General features: G+C 35.5%; 1 pseudogene; it reads left to right on the forward strand.

Moving 5' to 3' along the window:
• LOC137769146 (nuclear receptor coactivator 7 pseudogene) overlaps positions 1-3814 on the forward strand; it is a 49054-nt pseudogene extending 45240 nt beyond the window's left edge.
• The last annotated feature ends 2186 nt before the right edge of the window (positions 3815-6000 follow it).

Consider the following 6000-nt stretch of genomic DNA (forward strand, 5'->3'; position numbering starts at 1 on the left):
ACTCACAGTTTATTATGTTTTAGCTTGTAATTTTTGTTTGTTTTGTGTTATTTTGGCAGGTTTTAGCAGGATTATATGTGCTTCATAATTAGGTAGCTTTCAATCATTTCCTAAATTCTATGTGTATTTATATTTTATGGATATTATCCTCACTCATAAAATTAGAAAGCTAAGACTCAGAAAGATTAAGTCATTTCCTAAAGTCATGTAAATGATGAAGTCAGAATTAGAATCCAGGCCATATTATTTCTAAAATACATATTTCTAAAACAATATACAGCATTATATCCTCACAGAACTTGCTGTCAGAGAGCTCACACTCTCATTAGCAAATTGTCTATAAAATAATTTTATAATATAAATTGGATCTTAAGTAATTTAAAGTAGATATAAATGTAGAAGTAATTAATATTTATATTAATATTCCTAATTTTATTTCAAATGATAAAAATTCAGGATGAAACTTCTGACTCATTCTGAGTTTATACAGGTACAGATGCTTACAACAAAGGACTGATTCATTAATTGACAATAAGATCAAATGTTGACTTTTAAAATTTGGTATCAAATTGATAGATGAATGGATAGATGAATAGATAAAGAAGATGTGGTATGTATATACAATGGAATATTACTCAGCCACAGAAAAATGAAAACGTGCCATTTGTGACAACATGAATGGACCTAGAGGGTATTAAGCTTAGTGAAATAAGTCAGAGAAAGACAAATACCATATGATTTCACTTACATGTGTATCTAAAACACAAACAAAACAGAAACAGTCTCAAACTTGTAGTTGCCAGAGGGGAGGGGATGAGGGATGGGTAAAATAGGTAAAGGATTAAGAGGTACAAACTCCCAGGTATAAAATAAACATTTCATGAGAATGCAATATACAGCATAAGATATATAATCAGTAATACTGTAATAACTTTGTATTGTAACACATGGTTACTAGACTTATTGTGGTGATCATTTTATGATGTATTTAAATGTCAAATCACTATATTGCACACCTGAAACTAACATACTCTTGTATGTCTACTATACTCAAATTTTAAAAAAAAGTTTTTATATAATTCTGTAGTATAAATTTAGTTATTTTTGAGATTATTAATTGAATTGATATTATAATCATGTAAAATTTGTCATACAAAATCTTCCCCAGAATTGTTTCATTGTGTTTGTTACATAACTTAAGTAGACTTGCTCTTTCTAAAAAGATATTACTTTGGGACTTCCCTGGTGGTGCAGTGGTTAAGAATCTGCCTGCCAATGCAGGGGATACGGTTTCAAGCCCTGGTCTGGGAAGATCCCACATGCCGCGGAACAACTAAGCCTGTGCGCCACAACTACTGAGCCTGTGCTCTAGAGCCCGTGAGCCACAACTACTGAGCCCACGTACCACAACTACTGAAGCCCACTTGCGGAGAGCCCGTGCTCCACAACAAGAGAAGCCACCACAACGAGAAGCCCGCGTGCCGCAGCAAAGAGTAGCCCCCTCTCGCCACAACTAGAGAAAGCCCGCGCGCAGCAAAGAAGACCCAACACAGCCAAAAATAAATAAATAAATAAAATTTTAAAAAGATATTACTTTATATTTTCTTTTTTATGTAAATTTCTCTAGTAGCTCTTAACAACCATTCACTTGTTCCAGGGTTTATTATCCTAATTGAGAAAATGTGAAATGAAGTACCACAGCCACTTGAGTTGTAAAACTACTACATCCGTTTAGTTTGCGAAATGGACTCTCTGTTCCAGGAATTTACATTCTCATGTTCAGAGAAAGCCAGTATAACTGGGGTTAATTTGTGGGAAAACATTTGAAATAAACAAGTAGGTGAGACTTTTCTCTCCTCTAAACCACTGAACATTTATTTCTTATTGAGAAAGGTAAATTATCATCCTTCTGTGAATTATATTTGAGGCAAGGGCATTCAGCAGTGAGTAGGAAATGCAGTTCTCTGGCAGAAGTAGATATAAGTACCACTTTTAACTTATTGGGGGAAGAGGAAGTAGATAATGTGATTTTCTTGCTGTGAATACTAGTCTCTATTATGAATTAACAGGTGAATTTTATGAAGTAGACAGTTTTACTAGTGCTACCTTGAATCAGGAAACATTTGAATTCTGTTAAGTAATTCATTTAAATATTGATTGATTGGTTGATTGATTTGTTTGGTTAATGGAATGTTATCTATTTGCCAAGCATAGGGGCTAGAATTCTGAATGTATATTTCAGAAAAGAAAATATCTTCTTTGTTTTCTGGGGATTTTTTTCTCATAAAAATGATCTATATTTATTCAGACCTGGAGGAGAAGTGAAATGATTTTTCAACTTGAATATAAGTAAAAGGGAATTTTTAAACTAATTCCTAGACTTAGTGCATACAGTGGCAGTCATGAAAATACTGGGAGATTTTGAATTAGAATCAAACTCTCTAAAAGGCTCCCATTATCATTCTAGGGTAAAAATACAAGTGCATGAATGGTTATAAATCTTGTCAATTGATTCTCTACAAAGCATTACCATCCATGTGCTTAATATTAGGTATGTATTTATTCTATAGTATGCATTATTAATTAATCCTTTAAACATAATTGTGAGGCAAAATTCTTTATAATTACTATAATCCAGCAATATTTATCTTTTATTATTTAAGTAATATACATAGCAAGGCATTGTTCTAAGTGCCTAAAAATATTAACACATTTAAAACTCATTACAACTCTATAAAATAGGTACAAATAAATATTATTCCTACTTTCAGCTGAGGAAAATTTGAAGAAACAATATTAAGGTCACACAACTATTAGGTAGTGGACCTGGGATTCATCATAAAAGCTATACCCTAAGTTCCATATTTGTTTTGTTGGGAGAGATAATAGCATAATGAATTTTCATATACTCATCACCCAGTTTCAACAACTAGAAATATCTGTCCAATTTTGTTTTAACTGTATCCTCCCCAACATATCCACATTTTAGTGTTAGATGGAACTGAGTAAGGTCAGCAAGAACCTCTGACACTCATGCTGCATTTGAATCTATAGGAAAAGAAAATTCCTTTTTAGGGGATGATGACTTTGCTTACTTAGAAGAACTTTCTTCTCAAACTGATAGTGGAATGAACAAAAAAGACACCTCAAAGCAGTACCTTTCTCTTGACTGAGAGGAGCTAAGGTAGCTAAGTCACAAATAATTGGTTCTGCTACAGGAATTCAAATACACTCAACTCTGAATTTTTTGGGAACAGGGTGTGATGCTGAACTGACGGGGCCCTAGATTTAGAAGCCCGTGAGAATCATGATATAATGCTGGAAGTGGACAAGCAATTCGGTTCCCCAGAAAGCCAGGTGGAGAACACATTGAACATACATGGAGATATAAAGTTAAACTCATTGAATATTACCTTAATAAGAACAAAGAAGGGTCACAGATATGTGAAAACTTGCAGAAGACAGAATTAAATGATGGAAAAATTATTGAAACAGTGGGAAAATACATCACCCTTAGTAGTTCTTTTCTCCAGGCATGTGATCCCTCAACTGAGGGCAATTAAGAGCAGGATAAAACCTGAAGGAGAGAGAAAGTCTCTTTCACTGCAACTAGGTTCTTTAACAGAAGAAAATCTGAGTAAAAAGTCACTAGATTCCTCTTTGGTATCTACTTCAGATATCAGCTGCTAAGGTGCACATTGATAATAAATCTGAAATTCAGTTATGACTGTTAAAGATAATTCAGGTACCCATTGGAAATATATGTCCTTCCAAAGAAGAGAAGAGTATTAAGATTCCACCCATATTTCTATAAAGTGGGAAAACCAATGAGAAAAGCCTTTGCTACTCACCCTGCAGCTGTGATCCAGCAGTACAACAAAGGAAGGAAGCAACCGGAGTACTGGTTTGTTGTTCCTTGGAGAGAAGTCGTCAGAAGATAAAAGATCACCGTGGATCCAGGAAAGCTGGCAGTTTCTTCTTACATACTGAGAGATGCTCACATTCACTGAAGATAAGTGCATATCAACTTTTAACCCTCCTTGTCTCCATTGCAGCTTGCAGAATCACATCCTTCTCTGAATCAGCTGAGGATGACAGTGGTGTGCTTGGGCTATTTGCAAGTGTCCAGAACTTGACTTATAAAACTGGCTTCTGGGCTGCACCTCGCAGGCCTGCAAGCCTTGTAGTTGCCCAGCCTCAAGACTGAAGGAAGAGCCCCAAGACAGCACCAGAGACATCACTGGTTTAATAGACAGGAGATCTTACACACATGTTCAGCAGACGGCAGAAAGGACATGGCAGCCATCTTTGCTACTCAGGGGGGAAGGAAGCTACCATTTATAAGGGGAATTGACATCAGGCTGGCTCATCAACTACCAGGGAAACCAGCAGCTGAGGTACATCCCTCACAGCCCCTCAGTTTAACGATCATAATGAGGGCAAATGTTTCCTTTTAATAAACTAGCAGGTGGAGCCATCTGGCCTAAGGGGCAGGGTCAAGCATGTTTGCATGAGTAGGGTGTAGGTGAAGCAGGACTGGCCGAGCAGGGGACATACAAACAGCAAGAGAACAGCCATCATGAGTGGCCTGACCATATACTGGCACATCCAGGTTTTTCCTACTCTCACTCTTGGTGCTAATTTAAACATGACAACAGTGGATAATTCCACCTTATTTTAATTATCTAGTACAGGATTTCTCAAATTTGGCACTATTAACATTTTGAACTGCATAATTCTTTGTTTGAGGGGATGTCCTGTGCATTTTAGGATATTTATCAGCATCCCTGGCTTCTACCCAAAAGATGACAGTAGCACCTCCCCAGTTGTGACAACCAAAAATGTCTCCAGACATTGCAAAATATCGTCTGAGGAATAAAATTGCTCCATATTGAGAACCCCTGGTCAGTTATTGGACCATTAGACCACGGACTGTAGGCCATTCTGAAAGTAATTATGTGCCATTATAGCTGAATAATTTAGGGATTTGACTACTTAAATTTTTTTGTACTTGATTATATTCGTGGTATTTATTTATCTGCATTTACCTTGTTTTCTTTGCTAAACCTCAATTTTTTTGCAAAGAATTTCATTAAAATTTTTTTTAACTTGAAACAAAATTCCCAAAAAGTCCTTTCATGTGTTAATACTTAGTATGTATTTCTAACAGATAAAACTTTCTTTTTATACACAACCCTAATTTAGTAACCACAATAAACACAATTAATAATAATTCTTTGATCTAATCCAATACAGAGCTGATAGCTAGTGTCACCAATTGTTTCAAAAATGTATTTTTATTGTTGATTCCTGTGAAATAAGATCAAACAAGATCTACATATTGCGGTTGGTTGACTTTTTTACTCTAGGGCATCATCTATCCTTATTCATTATTTTTTCAGGCTATTTATTATTTGAATAAATGGGCTAATTTGTCCTGTAGAATTTCCCACTGTCACATTGGTTAAAGTGTGCCACATGAAGTGGGTTGTGTTTCAGGAAATTAAACCTAAGTTTAGGAAACCTTTTTTTTTTTTTAATAGTGGTCAATAATTACACTTATTGTTCTGTAGGGAGTCATTATCTTTATTGTACTGGACACTAAGAATGTGTGCACTTTGATCTTGAGGGTGATAACTGTGTCTTCCAAGGAAATCTTCTGTGCAAATGTCATTGAAAAGGTCCATCAGTGCCTCACTCACAAAGCATGCAGAAACATGAGAGATTTGTGGATTACTGACTCCCTAAAATATTTGCCCCTCATTTCTGCATTGTCTTGAACTCTGATGAATTTTCCAGTAAATATGATGCCACTTTATCGGCCACTCTGATTAATCTGATCTAGAGAGGCTAACAAAATCCATTCAATTGTTTCATACAATATTTAATTAAGGCTCTTCTCAATAAAATTCTAAGCAGCCTGATGAAGACAACCTAAGCTGTTGACTAAAATATGCCATCCAAGGTACCAGACACTGCTGAACAAACAAGTCAGGCTTT

The sequence above is a fragment of the Eschrichtius robustus genome, chromosome 9, assembly GCF_028021215.1.
Source record: "Eschrichtius robustus isolate mEscRob2 chromosome 9, mEscRob2.pri, whole genome shotgun sequence".
NCBI classification, from domain to species: Eukaryota; Metazoa; Chordata; class Mammalia; order Artiodactyla; family Eschrichtiidae; genus Eschrichtius; species Eschrichtius robustus.